General features: G+C 45.5%; 1 long non-coding RNA gene across 1 annotated transcript in view; it reads left to right on the plus strand.

The window, feature by feature from the left end:
- Positions 1 to 6856: 6856 nt before the first annotated feature.
- Positions 6857 to 23168, plus strand: part of LOC142930616 (uncharacterized) — a 30457-nt gene continuing 14145 nt past the window's right edge. The window contains exons 1-2 of the long non-coding RNA XR_012946573.1: positions 6857 to 8809; positions 20298 to 20416. This is a non-coding gene — a long non-coding RNA (uncharacterized LOC142930616). The remainder of the gene's footprint in view (positions 8810 to 20297; positions 20417 to 23168) is intronic.

The raw sequence follows: 23168 nt of genomic DNA on the forward strand, positions 1-23168 counted from the left end.
TCTCCTACAACATCAGAGTGCAGCGCCACATTTAATACGCACTACAATGACAATAGTTTAAAGCGATTTGAAGCATGTTTTATTTATTTTTGGGGGGAGGGAAAGAGCTTTGTGACGTCATATTTGAGAGGGGGGTCTGACTTTTTGTAACGCCGTGTGACGAGGGGGGGTGTCAAAAATCGTCCAAAATCGCGTGACGTCATTTATGGACGGCCCCTTACTACTTCAGCACAAATCGGTGTGTTGGAGAGTACAGCAAAATAACTGTAACACCTGATGAAGGAAGCTTGTGTTGCCTCCGAAACGTCGTGATTTAATTTAGTTGTTTTCATTTATTTTATTTTTTACCTAGGTGACTTCACCGAAAAAACCAAAGAGTATGTTTTTTTTTGTGTTTGGTGTGTTGATATTGCGGATAGCATTGGTCGCGAAAGCGTACATGTTAAACTGATGACATTCTGCGCGCAAAGTCGCATCCGTGTGCCACGTGTCCCCCTTTCTGTACGGCAAAGCTGACATCGCAAATTCCCTGCGCTAAAACAAGCTGCACAGTGCAAATGGCTCTGATGGACAAAAAGTCCACGAATTACCGCTTTGCGTTCATTTGATAGGCAAAGGTGCAGCCCTGCAACGGCTTGTGGATAGACATGTTTGCAAGAGCGGCACCTCAGCAGGGAATCACCGAATAACTTATAAAGCATGTGGTTTATTACATGAGAACTGCGGTATTTATATATATATATAAAAAGCCAAACAGGTTAAAGGTGCGGCCATGCAATGTCTTGCTCACGCCACTCCTGGTCGACGGGCCTCCACTCGAGGAAGCTCTGGCGACAGGCCCTCTAGAGGGGCATTTGGCCTACTCTTCCACACTCTCTAAACAACGCCTTGGAAGAGATGGAAGGACCCACACTTTAACCCAGCACGCACGACCGGACGGCCTACTCTTACACACTCTCTAAACAACGCCTTGGAAGAGATGAAAGGACCCACACTTTAACCCAGCACGCACGACCGGACGGACGATCGACTAACTTTGGTGGAGACATTCATACGACTGGGCGGATAGAGGCCGGTGGTGGTGGCGGGGGGTTAGAAACTTTCACCGTTGCAGGAAGATCTAATTCTGTCCGATTGAACCCTGCATCGCACGTCGAGTGTGCTGGCCGTAAAAAAACACCGCGGCAGCATCGCGTTTTAAAAACGTGTCAACCAAACCCCCCCGCACCGAAACGAAACGAACGCCGCACTATGGGGCGTCAAACGTGAGCGGTGTTCACTCCGAGCGCCGCACGCGGAGCGCGTGGCTGTGACTCACGACGAGGGCACGCCGAGCGCTTTGGCTTCACTGCAACAAGCGGGGCGCGCACGTGTCACGGGTTTGCGACGAATGTCGCCGGTGGGCCCACACGCTTGTCTCTCTCGCTCTGCCTGAGGACCGGTGTGACCTTCAAGACATATCCCCAACCCCCCCCCCCCCCCCCCCCCAAGGCCGTAGCCACGGAGTCAACATAGCGATGGGGCCATATCTGCCAGAAAAAAATATTAATTTGAAACGCACTTCCTGCCATTTCCTGCCTAAAATATCAAAATAATTCACTAACACATGGGATGGACTTTTTTTTGCAAGAATGTCTAATAGTATATTGTATTACATTGCTCTGTTTTTTTTTTACCTTGTCTTGTTTAATTGTATGTTATGGCAGAGATTAGAGATTAATAAAGTACAACCGTAACCACAATCATATGAACAGATATCTATGCATTGTTATATGAAGACACGTCCAGATATTGTGTCCAAAGTTTAGCAAATTGTTGTTTTTTTATGTACATAGCATAGCAATGAATATTTTTCTTAAAATATTTACATGGCAAAAAAATTTGGGGGGACATTTTGAGCATATTTGAATATTGGGGGGGGTCTCCGAATATATATTATAATTACGGCTATGTCCCCCCCCCCCCATCCGTGAGCGTGGAGGCATGATCAAGTCCCGTGAAAGTTACCACCCCCCCCCCCCGTGAATTATTACACTAAGTGCTGTCCGCATTGATCTATCAAGCTGCTTTTCATTTCACACGCGACGCCTCGCATTTGACTTCGAGACATCTTCTTAGTGACCCATTGACAGGCGTCTAGATGTTCCTCTGCCTTTTCGCAACTTGTCAAAGACGCACGCGCAACGTCTGACAAAGTGGATTACTGTAATGCAAAGTGTAAAAGCGCAACCCTGCAATGCCCATCCTTGCACCACTGCCGGTGAAAAGGGCCCGCACTAGAGGGAGCTCTAGACGGCCTCTCCAGAGTGTGTTTTGGCTTACTCCTTCATCCTGGAAGAGATGGGAGTCCCAATACTTTACCCCCACCATACGTGACTGGCTCATCAACTAACTGCGGTCTACCCATTTATGCCGCTGGGTGAACAGAGACGGAGGGATTTAAGGATCCTGCCCATTGTTTTAATTGGCAGGCCAAGAGCTCAAGCCGGTAACCTCTGGATTGCAAATCAAGTGTGCTGACCATTACACAATGGTAGCATCCCTTGTAGTTCAATGTGGAATGGAAATTTACGTATCAATATTCAGGACATAACTCTGTTGTGGAAGCAGCAGACCTCCCAGTCTTAGGTTAATGTTCTGGCCTGGGCCATCATCATGGTAGGCATCATCAACATAATCTTCATATCCATACTCCTCCTTCAGGGGTCATTAGCATGAGCATCATCAATTGAAGCTGCATCATTTGGTTTAAATGTTTCAGCAGTTGTGTTTAGGAGTGTAGCGCGCCCGCAATAGGAATGTACAATTTCCACTTCCACCACTGTCTTGGGAACAAGGCAGAGAAAAGTGCAGTACCAGTGGGTATTTAGTATGGAGTGCCGGGAAGACACTTGCTCGTTATTCCTGCATTCCTGCTGTATAGAAGTGTCTACTTTTATGTTTATGGGAGTAATAATGTGATGAAGGCGCTATGGGTGGCAGATGTGTGCCAGCAAGGCACCACGTGCTTCTCCTACAACAATAATTAAATTGGCTTGACTTGGACTTCAGTGTCACTTTGAGTTGATCAGAGAGCAGCCTTTGTTTGGTTGGTGGGGGAGGTGGTGGGTTCATTGGGGGCTCAGGTGGTGGGATGCTCGTGGGGGTAAGTAGTCAACGGCGAATTGAGACTTCTCGGAGGGTGGCAGAGGACCAGAGTCGGGAGGGCATCCATCGCCACGCGGAAGTCGCCGTATGTTCGTAATCTCGCGCGCACGTCCATAATCGATGGCGCGCGTGCGCGTACACAAATGGGGACGCGCGCGTACACGATCACCCGCACGCGTACACGATCGCGCGTGACACAACTGTCGCAGCCAAAATGTGCCCTGACAGCCGAATCCATGTATCGGCGCACTCTCGTTTGCATGCGCACCCGTTCCATTCAATCATCTCCATCGGCTCAAAAAATCCCCCCCCCCCTTTCTAACATGCACTCATAAACAAAACACGCAATACATAAATGACATATGCAGCGCATAAGTTTAGATTATAAAGTGCTACGGGCGGTTTTAATAATCTATCGCGTTTCACTTTGGACAGAAAGAAGAGCAGCGAGGGTTTAGTCATTTGAATAATAGTTTATAATTCAGTGTATAATTTGCATTTTTAGATATTTATACAGCCATATATTTGCGTTCAAGATGCCACCCTAGCGTGCATGCACGTGTGTGTGCGTGTGTATGCGCAGTGGGGAGGGGTAGTGTTGCGGTTAGCGCTACGCTGCGCTACGAACCTGACGACCCGGGTTCGATTCCCGCTCACGGCCAACACCAGTGACGATTATTTGAACCGGTCTTGGGGCTACCCTAGGTCGACTCCGCCTCAAATGAGCCCCGGTGTGGTGTTAAAACATCGCCACTGGGGAGACAAAGGCGGCCGGGCGTGGTGCTGGCCACCCAACCCCTCGTGCGCCTTGCCGGCCTTCATAGGTGCTCACTAACAGCACTCACCTCAACAGCCTGTTAAGGCAAAACGAGGGATCTTTGTCTTTGTTGAGTACTGTTAGTTCAATTCTCCTTCACGGTCAATACCAATAACGATAATCTGAACTGGGCCCAGTCGAGTAGGAAGCATAATTTGTTTTACAACAAAAATGTTCACACCGACTGTATAGCCGGCGAATATAAATCTGGTGGATGAAATAAAAAAGAGCAGTAAACAATCCCTCAATTCTGTATCTCCACGTAAAAATTCAATGTTTGTTTATTTTATCGGCATATTGTCCTTCCATCCTTATGATAAAGCAGCATTTGCTTAAGCCACAGACTTTGGACCAGTTTCGACCTTCTGGGTCTCACGACCAAAAAGCCCTGCTAAAAGAATACCGTGTCTCGACAAATATTGCGTTCGTCCATCGACTTTTCCCGTCACTTAATTTCGCGCCCTCCCACTGTGAGAATTTGAGTCGGCATTGATCGCCGCGAAGCGAACATTCTGCGCACAGCTTCTGGGAAGGTGAATTACCTCGCGTGGATCGGAGACAATTTAAGGGACTTGTATTTCACGTCATATTCTGACGTGAGGTAGTGCTTTCGATAGCAATACTCATTTGAACTTTGTAACACGGCCACACAGTGGAGAGAGAATGACTTGGGAGACCCAAGCAAGGACCACTGAACAAGCAGGGAGGGAGGCAGCATCCAGGCATGAGAGCCAGGAAGAGAGGGGGCAGAGAGAGAGGGGGGGGGGGGTGGAGAGGGGGGTAAAGAGAGAGGAGAGGCAGAGAGGGGGGTAGAGAGAGAGAGGGAAGGGGAAAGGAGAAAAACATATTTTGTAGGGTCTTTCATTTAAAAGGGGGGGGGGGGGTTGACATAAAGCAAAGCATAAAAAAACAAAGCCAATTTCAACAGTTGCCCAAGGTCTGCCGTCCTTTATGTTCATTGGCCAACGAATGAGTGTTCATACACGCGAAAAGATACCGGAGCACACAGAGGTAAAAACAAAACTGCGCATGCGATGGGGCAAGCGCTCTGTCTCATACACGTGGGAAAGTTTGTTACGGAGTCCACACTTTGTTTGTAGCGCCGTCTCCTGGCGAGGCGCGCTACGCCACCTCCTCGACGCCCAACCGGAAATGGAGTTTCACTGCAGCTGCGTGATCCACCAACCCTCCTCCGCACGATGCTGGATTACAGGATGTGCATAGTCACCACCGCCCGACCAGAGGGTTTCTGAGAGGATCCAGAATGTATGTCTTCGTCTCATGAATATTGTTTGGTGAGAGAGAGAAAGAAAAAAAAACGCTTAACAAAAAGCTAAATCTAATGGAAATACTCTTTGGTTCTTTCGGTAAAGTCACGTAGGTAGAAATAAAATCAATCACGACGTTTCGGACGCAACACAAGCGACGGACGCTTGTGTTGCGTCCGAAACGTCGTGATTTATTTAATTTCTACCTTCGTGACTTTACCGAAAGAACCAAAGAGTATGGATTCCTGCAGTCACGAAAGCTTCAAATCAAGATCTAATGGAAATAATGGCAGCTTGCGTTACTCCACAATAAAAAAAACAGTTTAACAGCCTCTCTCTCTCTCTACGCACGCTCGCGTCTCCAGCATCGTGCAATCTCCCCAAAGCGTCGGCCGTTTCAGTGGCACCGCCACAGTTTTAATTCCTCCCTCCGCTTAAGTGGCACCCTGTCTTTCCACTCCGAAGGCCACACCACCCCCCGAGCATTAACGTCATGTCCCGAGGACACAACAGTCACCCCTGAACCCGCTAACGCTTCGCCGCAATAACAGCGATAAAGGGTTTTCTTTTTTTTTCTTCCACGCTCACATTTCCAGCGAGGGGGCTTCATGATAGTTTTTTTTTTTAATTCGGTAAAATATCGTGTAAGCATGACTCGCTCACAAATGACCTTGTCATCCATCGTTCAGCTTGGCACAAGTGTGGCATCCGATTAAAGTTTTGGCTTGATTTTTTTTTTTAAAAAAGCGAGCTTGCTCGGTGTCTAGGCATAAATATACGTGCGTCTATATTTTCGTTCGGGGATTACTTTATCAAGGAAATATTTTTCCACAGCACCCAATCTTGGCAGCATGAGGTGGGAGGGATGGTGTGGAAACGTTTTCTGGAGCTCAGGCATGGACAGCTCCAGCTGAAATGAAATCCTGCCTATATTAAAAAAACCCGCAAAAATAGTGTCTAGAGATGGATTCGTTGTCTAACGTTTTTTTTTAATAATTAGATTTTTTCACAAGTGTGGTTACAGATTGAAGTTTGAACTTGCTTCAATATTTACACTACAAATGTTGTTTATATGCATGTATTTAAACAATTATAAACCAGCGAAAACGATTGGTTATGTTCCCTGCATCTTGCTTTCACCTACGTGTTAATGTGGCATCTACACTAATTTAAATATAATTATTCTAGCTGTTAATACATTTTTAATGTATAAACAGGCTACAAGGATCCGTTATGTAAAATATGTGTTTAATTGTTGAAGATAACTTGTTTAATAGTAAATTGATCCATGGATCATAATCGATTCTTCAGCTCCATGTTGCAGGCATCGCATTGCGTGCGAGATGGCCCATTGTTTTTCAATTGGCCTATGTGGGACCATTGTACGTTAAGGATTCACATCCGCCTGGCAGGTGCTGGCATCACCACCCCAACGTTTGAAACTATTGGTCCCTAAATTAAAATCTCTATCCCTTCATCGAGAAAATCATTATGATCACGAGATGGGCTCGAATTCTTACAATTCTACGGTTTGTTACACAAAGACAAATGATACCTCGCTCCTTCTCCCCACTTCCGCGTCTATTAATGCCATCACGGACTGTTGGGGCAAGTGCTGTTAGCGAGTAGCGCCTTTGAATATCGTCACGATAACGAGGGGGTGGGTGGCCAACACCATGGCCAGCCGCCTTTTTTCCCCTAGTGCTGATGTTTACTACACACCGCATCAGCTACTTATTTGAGGCTTGGTCGACCTAGTGGAGACCCAGGGCCCGGTTCAAACATTCGCCACCGTTGTTTGATCGTGAGTGGGAATCGAACCCGTGTGGCTGGGTTCGTAGTGCGGTGGGCTGACCAATGCGTTGCCGCACCCCAATCTGTACCTCCTATTAGCACGGTTGGCTACACACGGTGCGAAAGAAATTCAACACACACGGAGAGAGACAGCCTCATAAACTACAGAGGGGACAAGTGCTGTGAGTCATCGTGGAGTGAGACCATCATTATCTCAAACCCCATTGTCTCCCGAGTGCTGATGTTCACAGAGCGGGTGGCAGTACTAATTTAAGACTGAGCCCACCTAGGGGAGGCTCATGACAGACTTATGCACCGCTTGCCACTGGTGTATGTAATTTCATGGCGTGCAATAGAACGCAGGTGGCTCTAATCGTGGAATAATGCACTCATCGCTGCACTAATTATCGTCTCGCGCATGAGCACACATATGCAACTACGTACTCCCACAAACATGTATTTATATACACTCGACTATATTTCCTGTAGGGACGCTGCCATGGTGCAATGGTCAAAAAAACTTGAAATGCCGTGCGGAGATCGCCAATATAATCCCGCGGCGCGCCAGCTGAAATAATGCGAAAAATTCATGAAATCCCCCAGAAGTAAAAATACGTGCAGCATAGTTTATGTCGACAGGCCGTTACGTGGTGGGATATAGTGTGGCTACCTCCAACTCTTTCAATACCACTGCCCCACATGGAAGAGTAGGCCAAGTACCATACAGAGGTGTTTTTTTTCCAGAGGCTCGTCAAGCGGAGACCCTTCCAGTGGCGTGAGCGAGGGCTGCATCTTAACCGCAAAAAAATACATTTCTTCCGACGCATTTAGCTGGGCGTGTCGCCAGAGAATATAATCCGGTGAAATTAATTTGTGGTCGCTGGTTCATTCAAAGACATTGCTTGTACATGACTCGCATGCATCGGCAGTACAGCAAGTAGATGTTCTGGTAAGTTGTTTGCGTCTCATTATATTTGTGTGTGTTTCCCAAGGCACTCGAATAGAAATCGGCCATCCATCCCCCAATAGGTCCCTGCTGACAATGAGTCCTGAGACTCACTGTGGTGTTACTAGGGAAACAATGCGTTGGTAGATATACGTACTGCGTGTAAATATACGCATTTTGTGAATTTCAAACGCATTCTATATAAAACAAAGGCGAGAATAAATGTTGCCATTACGTGATAACTGGAAAGTCCACATCGTTTATTCAATATCAATGTGATGAATGAAAGTTAATGTCAAAAAAACGATCCTTGAAATGTCATTAACGCACTCCCATAGCCATCGCTGAGTCTCTCAATTTCATTATTAAAAGCATGTTGATTTATTTAATGCCTGATTTACTCTTATCGGTTATATATCGTGTTGTTGTTCATATTATTAAACTCTTATTTGTTCCATTGAGAAACCAATATAATTAAACGCATATCGACAATCCATCAATGATAAAAAAAAATTCAAGTCTGTATTGACGACGACGATAACACACAAAATAATAATAATAATAACAGATGATTAGTCAAAAGCTCGTGAGGTTACATAAAAAATATATAAAACATTTAAAGGCCGCAATTTTTAAACGCTACATCGTTGACGGATGCCGCACATCCGGGCCTATCACAACCCCGTATTTGGTATACACGGGCACGCGCATGTTGCTAATGCGTGCGCTCGCGTGTGCGCGCGCGTGCAGAAATGTGATTGATATGCACGTTCAAGGGCAAAGCGTCAGAGGCGTCGCACGAGCATCAGTCATCACGCGGAGCGGAGCGAGAGATGGGTAAGCCCTGTTCATCACCCCCCCCCCCCCCCCTCCAAGGTCACATCTGTTGCTTATTCCAAGCGTCCACAGACAAAGCGCGCGCGCTCGCACACGCGGAAGCACGAGGGCAGTCCGGCGCTCAAAAGACAGAAAGAAAATCTCCCCAGCAACAACAAACAAAAAGCCTGCAACAACAAATTATTGGGGACAACTGGGCTGGTTGCAGGGCACCTACGTGGGTGGTGGTGTGGCAAACGCTCGCTGTGCCCGGTGGGTCAACTAGTCGCCTTTTTCTCTCCCTCGGTGCCAATGTTAATACACGGTGGCAGTGGCTTGGGGGAGGCTGTCATCCAGCAGTGGATCGACCACGGCTGATGATGATGATGACGCATTGAGACTGTTGAGCAATGTGGCAACTGCCGCATTTACCACCCACCAGTGAAAACGCAATAAACTACACACCGCAATAGAAAGAAAAAACAAACATTTAACTAAATTGCTAAATATTCATTACGCACCTGCTTACGTTCCACTAATAGCAATCACGTGCCACTTATTTAGGCATTTATTTATCTCAGCGCGGTCCTACCTGCAGCATGCGATAGCAGTTATCATCCTTTAGAGGGTTGTATACATGTATGCAAATAAAATTGGACCATATTTATCACTCTAACAAAGGCAAGGCAGAAACGTGAAATTGTTACTGCCTTTAAAAAATAAATGCAAAGATCGACGTTTAAATGGAACGTACGCAATAAGCCTTGCAATCATCGGCACATTTTCATTTTGCACGGTTTTCTTTCCAGTGTACGCTGTTGGTGAGTGCATTGACAGATGTTCACATTTAAACACATATGTATACATTGCTGCGTTATATATATATTGCACTTCCACAGTTCCTGACATTTGACTTTTAAATATCATACAAAGGCCCCACGGGTGGGGGGGTGACGTCTTTATCTATTTGTATACTGCATGGTGGCGCAGTGATTTGTGTCCTGAACTGTGAACCCGGCAACCTGATGTTGATTCCCCGGCCACAGCGAAACATCCGTTTTATTCCGGGCCATGTTCCTGGGTCTGCTGTCGCCCAGCCACACCGACCAGCGTGGTGAAGTATAGTTAAACAACCCCTGTGAGTGACACAGCGTGACCAGACCATCATCCAATAGGGGATTGAAAAGGGCTGTAGATTACATTGTTAATTTTGAAATGTCAACTCCAAGGCCAAGGTGTCATCAAGGCCATTGCCACTGATGCTACCCTCACCTTGCAGTCCTTCTTTTGTATTGACGTTTGAAAAAAAAAATCAACAGCTACGATTGTATTGTTAATGTTGCGAGCCATTCCAAAGGCATCCAGGGTCATAGCTGAGTGGAGTTCGCTTGTTCCACCAGAGCGCACGAGCTGTACTGGGCAGTCGTCAGTGATGGTGGGTGGCAGGGTAGCGCAGTGGTATCGCTAGTGCCTCGCAGCAAAAAGGGCCTCGGTTAAATTCCTGACTCGTGCACATTTCTTGCGTGGAGTTTGAATGTTCTCTCCCCCTGTTCTGCATGGATTTTCTCCGGGTTCTCCGGTTTCCTGCCACATACAATGTAACTGGTATTGGTCAAACAACCCAATACTGACGAATGTCCTGAAAATTGCTCAATTAGGATTAGACACAGCAGCAACATCGCCCCTGAAAACTTGGCAGGAACATCCTGAAAAAAGAGTTTTGAGATCCAGGATTATGTTGAACTTCTTTCCCACTGTACGTAGCCAACCGTGGTAAACGGAGGTGATGATTTGCACCTAATCACATTCCCAGTTGGGCGAATTCTTGATCTTCCGTGTATGGGCGAAATACCCACTCCTTCGCTGTTGTTCGGACACGTGCTATTGCGTCATTCCTTCTGCTAGCTTTCTCAGCGACTGCACAGTCGACACATGATCTAGCAGAAGAATAAAAACTCAACAAATTCTACGGTACCGTTGTGGACTTAAAAGTATAAAACGTGACGTTTCGGGCAATGGTCCTTTTCCATAGCACGTACATTTGGAAGTCAGAGAGAGAGAGAGTGGATGGTAAGAGTTGGAGACTGCACTTTACAGCATGGGGGCCTGATGAGAATTAACATTGTAATAATGTTTTCTGATTACCAGTCTTAAAATTGGAATTGGAATATCAACACCTATATTAGCTATTGAATACAGACAAACGTCACGGTCTAATCTTACAGTGATCATCATCAGTCATGAAACAGAGTGCAATTAACAAAACCCAATGAGCGTTCAGTGAAAGTCAAGCGGAAGCATCCACCCCGCCCCCTTCCCTTGCTTAATGAATACTGAACCGTCCTCTTATAATGTTTAGTCCTTGTACAATTATTGACAATTCCATCTTCTTACCACAGAACCCGGTTCCTCAGTCGAATAACTGAGTGTGATTGCTCAACACGTGGTGAGCGCTCACCACGTGGTGCTGCACCAATTAACCACAGAGTGATGACGACGACGATGATAATGATGATGACGTCGATGATGATGATAATGATGATGATGACGACGACGATGATGATAACGACGATCACGACGATGATGATGACAATGACGATGATAACGACTTTGACGACGATGATGATCATGACGATGATGATGACGATGATGACGTCGATGACGTCGACGACAATGATGACGATGACGATTAGGAAATGCTCCCAATGCGTTTTTCTCCCGGTTGAACGCGAGCGCGGTTAGCAAGCGGTTTCAAGTTTCTGCCTTGACGCTTCATCGCAAAGTGGGCCTCCCTCGCGACCAATTACCGCTATAATGACACAATCGATAATCAGCGCGCGCATAAATGCTTCGCACGTCACGTCACTTGTGCGCTGACAACTCAAGGGTGTGATCCTCTTTAATCAAATGAAAAGCAAAGGAAAAAATATTTAACGTGTGTAATCCCTTGCATCCGCAATAAAAAAGATTGTTTATACATTTTGAAAACTGGCCTTTTCCGTGCGAAAAATATTTCCTTAAATTCATTAAACGGTACCAAAATATATTCGGTGGCCGCGAGTGGTGGTGTAGTTTGAACGCGCAGCTCACAACGCGGTTGACAGAACCCACCATCCTCTGACGGGTGGACAATATGAGTATTATTTTTTGTTTACATTTTTATTGTTTGGTATTTGTTTCCAAGTTGATTCCAATTGTGCTATCGACATCAGACATTTCACAGAGCAGTGCACCCAGGTCAGAGAATGGCTTTTGAAGAAAAACATTTCACGGAACTCCTCCCAAAAACGTTTTTCAAGTGGCATTTGTATCCCATAACACCATAGGGTTGGACTTCTCCATCGCCTCTGCTATGAGATTGTCACGTGACAGGGAAACAAATATTTGTTAACTTATCAGAGTAGGACTTTTACCAAATTTAGTGCAAATCAAATTTTATCTTGATTTGAAGCTTTCGTGACTGCAGGAATCCATACTTTTTGGTTATTTCGGTAAAGTCATGTAGGTACCTAATTTTATGTTGATGGGTAATGGCATAATTGGTTATTACATTGCTCGGGTAATAAAATACTGATTCTGAAACCATCAGCTCACTACACTTGTATGTATGGATGTTTGTTGAACTTTTTTTGCACCGAGCGTAGCCAATCGTGTGGATCAGAGGTTCGGGGAAGGACAACATACTAAACGCAAAAAGGCAGTTCTAAAGAAATGAGTTTTCAACCTAGATGTATAAGTGCGTAGCTCTAGTGGCTTCCTAATATCAGAAGGAAGAGGATTCTGGACGACCGCAGAAGTACATCTGAAATCCCGCGATGAGGTGACCGCATCTTTGTTTGATGGCCATCCAGAAGCCGCTGCTGCCGCTGCCGCCGCTGCCGCCGCTGCCGCCGCTGCTGCTGCTGCTGCGAGGATGACCGGAGATAGTTGATGCTCCTTTTGACACCTGGTTTCTATTCAACTTTGGCTGAAACCTGGACTCGAATAGTGGAGGCCGGCAAACACCGGCTCAAAATTCTCACCTCTACGCCACTTGGTACCTCTCAAGTATCAATTAATGCGAAGTCGACACTGACCGGTCCGACTGCGAAACTCACCGTGTGTATGTTGAATTTCTTTTGCACCACACGTAGCCAACCGTACTAATCGGAGGTGAAATGTGGAATCTCCAGCACGGGGCTGGCTGTAAACAAGAGATAAATGCCATCCCCAGACTCTTTCAATGTTGACTGTTATGATATTGATGGAGGCTGGGACAGTAAAGACATTTTATTTTTACATTGACGAATTTTCCGTGAAGATATGTGCCTAATCTATCTTCAAGCAATGTCTGAACACCCATCGCAAAATCCAGGGGAGCAATAATACGCAGCATTTGCTATTCAAAGGGGGCTTAACTTGAAAAAAAAGTGCTTTGTCACTGCTTAAAATATCCTATCAACACATTTTTTTGACAAAAAAAATTACAATCGTAAAATTGCAGATGGAATTAGTTTTTCCCATCCTATTCAAATAGATATATATTTTTTTTTTATTGGGGGCAACTGTTCTACACCGTGGTATTTCCTTTCGTCTATGGTTTGCAGCGCTTGCAGCTTAAAATGCTGATCATTAATCCAACCAACTCACCTTGCAGCCAAGCTTTCAATGCAAAGACAAATACCCCCCCCCCCCCCCCCCCCATAGCCTTAACAGACTGAGTGCTTAAATTTTGATTTAAAGCTTTCGTGACTGCAGTAATTCATATTCTTAGTTTTTTTCGGTAAAGTCACGTTGAAGGGAAACAACAAAATAATAAAATATATATAAAACAATAAAAAAAATTCTCACGACGTTTCGACCATAACTCAAACGGTCGTCTTCAGGTGTGTTGGTTCGCATACATTTATTTTTAAACGGCGCATTTATTTATTTAGATAAAAAAAATAAACGTTAGCGCCACGCGCAACGATTTGGCAGTTTATTTAGGACTAGTCCATCTATATTCTGAAAAAAGGAGGGGGGAGACGAATTTTTTTTATAATGTATGCTGTCTGAAAGCCACTGTAAGCGTGAACAATTAATTAAGACCTGAAATGGTTTATCAAATCTTTCCAATGATTGCTAAGATAGAATCCATCTTCTCGGTTGAAATTGTCTCTGTGCTTGTATATTTGGATAGCCTCATGAACGAATCTCTCATGGAAGCCAGATGGCTTACAAAGAACCTCTGTCTTGGAAAAGTCAATGGCATGTGAGCCTACTGAATTAGAACAATGATCTGCCACGGCCGAGGTGTTGGTCCTACCGTGTTTAAGGTCTGCTTTGTGTTCACGAATGCGGTCCGAGACATGGCGTTTGGTTTCTCCAATGTGATTCCGGACATACAACACCCTGGTGTCTACAAACTAAGTTGCCTCTGTGGTAGTAGTTACATTGTTTTATATATATTTTATTATTTAGTTGTTTCCCTTCAACGTGACTTTACCGAAAAAACTAAGAATAAGACTGAGTGCTGTTAGCGAGCACCTATTGAGGCCCATACGGCTCACGGTGGGGTCAGTCGCCAACACCACGCCCGGCCGCCGATGTCTCCCCAGTCCTGACGTTATCACTCTGCACCGGGCACTCATTTTTAGGCTGAGTCGACCCAGGGCAGGCCCCGGGACCGGTTCAAATATTCGCCACTCGTTATTGGACACGGGCCGGAATCTAACCTGTGTCTCTCGGTTTGGTTAGCGGAGAGCGCTAACCACTGCGCCACCGCTCACCGGCGCCCGACAAAGACGCGTACATCCGCACGGCAAGACAAAGATCCATCTTGCCTGGCCTTGAATCCTGCTGGGAAAAGTGCTTAGCGAAGGGTTATTTTGGCCCAGCCGTGGCACAACAGGGGGGCGGTGTGGTCAGACCCAAACCAATGTCACCTCGGTGCTGTTGTTTATGCACCGCACCAGGTTGTCCATTAAGGCCAATCGACCGAGGGAAGGTCGGGCAATGCCCATAAACCAATTGCCACCGATGTTGCCAGTCATGGACAGGGATCTCTACTCCGTAGCTGGCATTGTAGAACGCAGCCCTAACCTCTGCACGGCCACCTTCAGTTGATGTAAATGAATCAGCTCGATATGACACACACACGATTATTGACAAATCCAGGTTAAACTTGTAGCGCTGCAGGGTCAAATGGTGTTAGCGAGCTCCTATTATGGCTGGCATTGCTAAAAGGGCGGTTCGTGTGGTGAGCACTCCACATGCCTGCCATTGTCTCCACAGCGCTGATGTTTACAGACTAGCAAGATGTCCTAATTTCAGGGTAAGTTGATGTAGGGGGTGTGAAAGATTGGTTCATTGTATCACTCGCCACCGATTATAACCGTGGCTGGAACTCAAACTCAGGCTGTCGAGATCGTAGCGTAGTCTGCCAAATGCTGTGCCATCACTCCCCACACACATATACAAAGACGAAGCTCTGTAATCTAATCAACACAGACCATTCGGACAAGTGTTGTTACAAAGCACCTATTAATATGACGCGCGCATGCACACACACACACACAGCAACCGCACAAATGTATGCAACACACAAAAGGACACGCGCTAGACTGCAGGTCATTTGTTACCTGGACAATATAATATTGCATGGCTCTCTTGCGAATAGACACAAGAAAATAAGCAAATATCAGACTTCTTTGTGATCTCCTGTGATTTTTGTCCCGATGGGATTTTTGTTAAAAAAAATATTTTCGTCCCGCCCTTCTCCAGCCACGCGAGAGGGGCTTTGTGCTCCATCTAAAGCACCCCCCCCCCCACGCTCCGCTATATTTATCCTCATATTCCTTCCGAAGACGCCGTCTTAAATATGACGAATGCGTAGGCGTCACTGGCGAGTCGAGGAGAGCGTTTCAGCGCAATGCGCTGCCGTGATGTGGCCCCCGGTCATTACGCGCTAACATTTCGTGGCGTTATTTAAATCGATGTAAGGCGCAAGCAAAACAAAAAGCAATCCTTGAATGCGTGGCAGCCTTTACTGCATGCAATAATGCGGAGCCAGGAAGAAACGCACAATGTCAATATATATGTATATGTGTGTGCTCATGAATGGGTACAAAAAAGAACAAAGATTCCCCGTACGCGCACCTCCGTTAAGCTACCGTACGGTGCAAAAGAAGACCAACACACGTACATCTAGTTTTAACAGACATTTGGAGCAAGTGCTGTTCGCGAGTACTTATGAAGGCCGGCACGGCACACGAGGGGGTGGGTTGCGATGTTTACACATCACACCAGGTAATTATTTTGAGGCTGAGCCGACCTAGCGGAGGCCCAGGACCGGTTCAGATAATCGTTATTGGTGTTGGCCGTGACCGGGACTCAAACTCGGGTCGCCGAGTTCGAAGCGCCACGTGCCAACCGTTGTACTACCACTTCCCACACACACAACAACAACAACCGCCATTCGCCACTAAGTGGCGGTGACATCACCAAGCGGACAATCGCACTCATACTGGTAGGAACGAAGTTGTAAACTGAGTGTACCAGCCTGCAATAGATTAATGTGTCCGTCCGTCCGTCCCCTTTCAATACTTTAACGGGTGTAAAATCAGCAATAGACAGCGCAGAGACTTGTCCTACCAGCCCACCCTCCAGGGACCTGTTATATTGTGCGCACTCACAAGCACGTCTGTACAGACACACACATGCACACCGATAGATCTACGTACACATCAGGATCACAAAGACAGGGATATATACGCATACGCCCTGGCGTCTTTATGGATTGCTACTAAATGTGACGATGCTTAAGCGTCGTGAATTTCCCCCCAGCATAGGAGATGGAATACACGCTGTGAACAGCAAACGTAATCCCACAAGCCAGTGCTCGTGTTTAGCTATACACGTGCAAATTTGAGAGACGTGTAATATATAATCTTCATTTGAAGCTTCAGTGACTGCAGGAATTCATACTCTTTGGTTCTTTCGGTGAAGTCACGAAGGTAGAAAAATAATAATAATAGATCACGACGTTTCGATCGCAACACAAGCAATCGTCATCAGGTGGGACAACCACAGCAAGAAAAAAACTGCTGAAGTAGTTGATCAAGCCACAGCACTCGGCAATGTCTCTGTACACTGCAGACTAAACCTCCGTTGCACCACCCACTAAGAGATTTGTCACGAGACTCACCACAGAAGAACATCTTCCTTGAGAGTTGCCAGACCCCGGGACTCGGGTTACGCATCGGACTTTAATGTACCGCAAACCTTTGACCAACATCAACCAGCTCTTGCCTCGAAGCAAATTTCGTAATATTTTTTATTCTTTACAGAGATCATTTTTCGTTAAAAAGTACTCGGGCCGTTTAAAGTGGAATTAATCCTTGAGGATGTAGATTTTAAAAATGGCTTGCACACTGCAGAAACAAGTCACGGCTCAGACGAGTATTTCACCAAGCCCAGCTGATGCTTTCAAGAATAAAACTCATCTTTGCAAATGCGTCATTTCGGTGGCAGGCAGCCGATAAGTGTTTAAGTTGCGTGCGCGGCAATGTTCTTCAAAAATGAGTAACCCCTGTAGCTCCACGGCACTGCGCTTTGGCTTTCAGAATGTATAGCGGCAATACGTTGATTAACCTTTTGGCTCGTACCATTCGTCCACGTCTTAATGTTCCGTGGGAAAATTAATTGTCGAGTAAGACTGGGGGGGGGGGGGGGGTGAAACTCCATAACCACCCCGCGTCCCACTTCTTCCCCTCCCACTCACAACCCACCGACACTAAACCAGCACCAATAGCCGCAGCTAAAAATGAACAAAAATATATATATATACGTGCAGATAATGAAACACATTTGTGTGCATGTGGTGAGCTCAAATCCTTCTCACGGACAACATCGATGCTAAATATCTGAACCAGTCCTGTGCCTCAACGAGGTTGATTCAGCTTTAAAACGAGTACCTGATGCAGTGGTGCTGGCCACCCACTCCCTCGTGCGCCATGCCGGACTTCATAGGTGCTCACTAACTGTCCTTTCCCTTACAACCTATGTACGCTACACGGGAGATTTCAGCATTTGTCTTCATGTCCACATGGAATTTCATAGAGAATGCTGGTGCAGTGGTTCGTGCACTCATGCACGAAGATCACTGGGTTCGGTTACTTAGCGGAAACAACGCCAACTTAAGTCGCTATCTGAATCTGCGCTGGGCATCCCCTAAGTTGGCAAAGGCCTTAAATGAGTACCGCATGTGGCATGCAAACACCGGCGTTGGTGAGACTGAGAGGTGGCTCAGACGTAGTTATCACGAGCAGCGCTTACCCCAACAGAGCACGTGAGCTATAAAGGGGATCTTTGTCTTTGCGCGAAGGTTCTGCCTCATTAGGTTTGCCTCACCGCCTATAGGTGTCAACGTTATGTATGGCGCGGCGCGTTATTATTTAGTGTCAGTGCACTCAAACACCCCAACAGATGCAACCCACGACCACCGAACCAAAATAACGATACAGCAGCCAGCCTTTTGATTTATGTCCATTTGCTTTATTTATGTTGTACGAGTTAAAGCATTACCTTACAATACGTACAAACCCAACGCATTCATCAGATAACACCGGGTGACCTTAAATGTCTATAATAGGAGACGTTTCGGGCAACGACACTTCTTCACAACGTCCTGGCAGCGTTAGTGGCATTGCTACGAGTGTACTCGTTAAGGCTGCAGTGATATTTGACATATGTGTTTTATTTATGTATGTTATTTGTCCTTTCCGCACCACTGCCAATGCAGCAGCAGCAGCATCACCAACTTAACGCGTTGACTTTGGCACGCAATGACACGGACATGTTATCAACTAATTACTTCATGATCAAGGTTTTTGGGGTTAGATCACGTAAGTATAAATGTGTCGTAACCCTCCACCACCAGACACAGCCAATTAGTCAAGGATTTGTCACGTAAACAAAGCGCCAAATAGTTACTACTCCAGCCCACCGGTGTGTTGGAGAGTAAATCCACAACATTTACAATCTGAGTAAAACGACGTTTCGCTGGTAATTAGATCCAGCATCATCGGGCGATTTTCCAAACTAGTGAAACAATCCAACTGCTTCCGGTGTTAAATCGAGCAGCAGTAGGACAACGTCGTCACTGAACCCAATCACGTTTTGTTTACGTGACAGATCCCTTAATAATTGGCTGTATCATTTATACTTATGCGATCTAACCCAAAAACCTTGATTATGAATAATATTGGTCGCGAAAGCCTAGGTGTTAAACAAACTATATCCTGTACATTGCGTATATTTAAAATTGTAAAAAAAAAAAATACTCAAAAATAATGTGACTGCACAACACTTTGTCGACTGCACTTAGCAAAGGGGTTCTGGAGGGTTGTTGTTACTGATGCTCCCCAAAGTTACACATCTGGTCCCACACACACCTACAGGATTACAAGACGCACCCCGCAACTTTTATTTTAAATTACAGGGGGGGGGGCAAGAGGGCGTCTTATGATGTGGTTGATTGCACAATCCACTGTGGCCTTCATGCTGAAATACGATCGCAATTTTCATGACGGATATACTTGTTTTACCCTCACGAACGCTTGTTTGTGTGTAGCGCGCGCCATATGACTGTAAGTGAAACCAGTGTGAGGGGTAATTAGGTGAAGAATAGTTGTCCATTGTTGCTTGATTGCCTCTTACACACACAGTCACGCACGTATGTATGTATATACTCACCAAAGTCTAATTAGCACGCTGCCACTGATACGTTCAATGTCTGCGCTCAATTGCTTTAACACCCTTTGAAAAAGGTGGCTTGAGATTATAATGCATAATGTTATATTAATTCATCTGGGGGCGCCTCTTAAAATGTCACGTGACATACTTACTAAGCGCAACACAATGATGATAATTGCATTACAATAATTAACACATTCAGTTGTGAAGTTTCACAGACCATTGTGTTTAATTAATGCCATAAGCGGTACAGCCAACAATGGGCATTTATTTTGATTTGGAAATCATGTAAACTTGACCTGCTATTTTCGTTTGTTACAAACTGCTCTTCTGCCTTGCGAAATGTATTTTGGCCAGCGTGTTGTTTTTATTTTGTCCATGATATATTGCAAAATTCGAAGTCACCTGCTTGGGAAATGCACAGACACTTACTGCAATGCATTTTAAAATGCCAAAGTGTTTGGAATTAAATGGTTTACACTCGGGTGACAGCGGGCTATTGGCCGACCGAGTGCAGTCTAACAACTTTCACAATGTACACGTGTCACATTGACGTTTGCAACGTACTATTGCTGAATCATATGCCCACATACCATATGATTGAATGAAAAAAGAACGCCCTCGACAGATTGAGTCACAATCACGGTTTCAACCCAATCCATTGCTTTTAATTATGTCCCCTGAATCCATGATGAGTCACCTCGTGCTGGGACCCCTGAGATGGGATTAATAATAATAATGCCTGAAACCTCAGCACCTCTGATGCTTGTTGTCTTCCGTGGTTGTAATCCAGGGCTTTGGAGGCAAGCAAGGATGGATCACACGTACATTTTCGAGATTCTCGAGGCTGCTGGACACGTGAGCTGGTCAGGAGACGACAATGAAGCAAATGGGTCTCCGGACTTGCCGATGGTGAAGCCTTGAATGTTTATTTTCTTTTGCCTCGTCGGCAATGTTTTTAAGTACTGTTTTAGTTTCCTCCACACTTGCGCACGTTCCTGAAGGAGTAGTAAGCGGCAGACAGACGTGCGTATTGTCTCCACACCCAAAAAAAGGAGCGGTGGCGCAGCGGTTAACGTACGACGCTATGACGCCGACGACGCGCGAGTTTTTCTATTGTGATCACAGCTAACATCAGCGGCGAGCGATATCTGCACTAGTGCAGCTTCCTCTTATACCATACACTTACCTGCACTGACCAGCATGGTGCAGCATGGTCATCCATGCCTCCAGAAGTGTATTGACAAAGAGGCTGATTACTTTTTTAAACAAATGTGTTAACATTTTTGTTTGTTTTGTTAATACTTTTGCCCATCAGCCCATGTTGCCTTCTGGAGCAATGTTTTTGTCAGACAAACCCTGGAAGGATTTTCAGTCTCATCAGTATAGCTACGCCCGTGGGTTGCCAGATGGCAAAGGCAAGGGAGCACTGCATGAACACCGTAGGGTCTCTTCAACACAAGACTCTGCGATGCTTTCCTGGATAAAAATTAAGAATACATTTCGTAATTTCGGCAAGGGTGTTGTAACTCGTGTTCTGGGGCTGATCATTTTGAACAATGGTAAAAAGGTGCAGCCCTGCAAAGTCTTGCTCATGTCTCATCTGGCGGCAGGGCGCCTCCTTTAGAGTAAGTTCTAAAGATGCCCCTATCGAAGGGACGTTGGCCTAATCTTCCACATTGGCCAAGCGTCATGGGAAGAGGTGGGAAGCTGGAGTTCGCCGATCGGCAGGTCGCGCGTGGCAGGGGCTAAAGTGCATCGAGCAACTTTCGTAATTTCCCACTGTTTTTGGAACCACGCAAAGGACCACAAGACAGATGCGTCTAGAACTCTCTTGGTCAGCGGACCCTCTCGTGTTTTTCACAATTGGAAATGGCCCAGGAAGTTAGACGCCACGGAATGACTCCAGGAGTCCACTTCGATGTAAATAATGACTTGTGGTGCCACATCAGTATCAAAGTATGCAACAAAAACAATAATTGGTTTTACCAAGGAATCAAGAACGCCAAAAGGGAAACTACAGTTATCTGATCTGGCACTTGTGAGGCTAGGCCATCAAGAAGGCTGTCTCTGGTGTAGGCCAAACAGTTTCAACGTCAATGCGTATATTATCAGAGCATGTTTGTTTGCATGTTCACCGCAAGTACTTGTGGTCAATGTCGACTTGATTCCTTGCAAAAATTTATCCATTTAGTGTTTGGACATCTTAACGCGTGTTTAATTGCCAGAAAGGATAAAATCTATTCTTATTTTTAAGACTTGCAGTACATCAGCGCCTCATCGATCCGAACAGATATTGGCCGTTAAGAGATAGGCTAAGCTGCGTTGTGTAAATATCAAGTTTCAGACGGTTAGTTATATACCTAAAACTATGAAGTGAACATTGAATACAAATGAATGAATAATGTTTATGCCATTCGGCGGTTAAATTAATTATGAGCATGGCTTTTGCGTTGCAAATGAATTCGTCAAATATAGAATGATCATAACAGGTTAAATTTCTCACACCAACACAATATTAGACACGTCGGGGTCAACCAAAATGTACACAAATCCCTCGGGTTATTTGTAAATGTACTTTATTCTGGAAAAAAAAACCGATCAAGCTGAAACGACACTTCCTTGTAAAAGTTTGAACTCCGTATAGTACGCAAACATAAAAGGGGAAAACTGTAAAAGCAATGTTTATTTTCTTTGTTCTAAATTCAATTGCCTGCTGAATAATACATGATGTTTAAATTATCAATATTTGTACATTCAGGCAGGTGAAATAGAACATTGGCATGCAGATTGGACGCCCGAGGTGATGGAGTCAGACTGAGACGATTTGAAGCACTCAATGCAATGTACTTTATTTAACGAAATAAGAGCCCCCAATTCATTATCTCTGCGAGGCAATTATGTGGACAACATCATCCAGGGAAGAATCGCTGAGCCGTCGCACACTCCGTGTCACGAGGGTCCCGTGGCCATTGCCATCTGTGGCCATTGCCATCTGTGGCCATTTCTATCTGTGGCCATTGCTATCTGTGGCTATTGCTATCTGTGGCCATTGCCATCTGTGGTTATTGCCATCTGTGGCCATTGCCATCTGTGGCCATTGCTATCTGTGGCCATTGCCATCTGTGGCCATCGCTATCTGTGGCCAAACTAACCTGTGTCTGCGGCAGTAGTTACATTGGGGAAACTAAGCGACGTGTCTCGGACCGTGTTTCGTGAGCATAAGGCAAATTTGAAACACGGTAGGACCAATACCTCGGCCATGGCTGATCATTGTTTTAATGCGGTGGGCTCACACGAAATTGATTTTGCCAAGACGAATGTACTTTGTAAGCAAGCCCACTTGCTATCAACAAAGATTCGTTCATGAAGTCATCCAAAAAACAGATACAATTTCAACCGAGAAGATGGTTACAAACTTAGCAATCATTGGAAGGACGTTATCAACCAGTTGAAGTCATAATTGGCTGTGATGTTCCCATCCTGCCACCTTCCGATGATCGTTATTATTTCCGATATTACATTAGCAGGTTAAATTTCTCACACCAACTAAGTCACCTCCGCGCGCCGACCTCGATGCGGCGGCAGCTCTGCGATCTTACATTGACATGCTAATCTCTCACATTGACATGCTAATCTCTCACATTGACACGCTAATCTCTCA

This window comes from Petromyzon marinus, chromosome 42, assembly GCF_048934315.1.
Source record: "Petromyzon marinus isolate PM22_M1 ecotype Great Lakes invasive population chromosome 42, UKy_Petmar_22M1.pri1.0, whole genome shotgun sequence".
Classification (NCBI taxonomy): domain Eukaryota; kingdom Metazoa; phylum Chordata; class Hyperoartia; order Petromyzontiformes; family Petromyzontidae; genus Petromyzon; species Petromyzon marinus.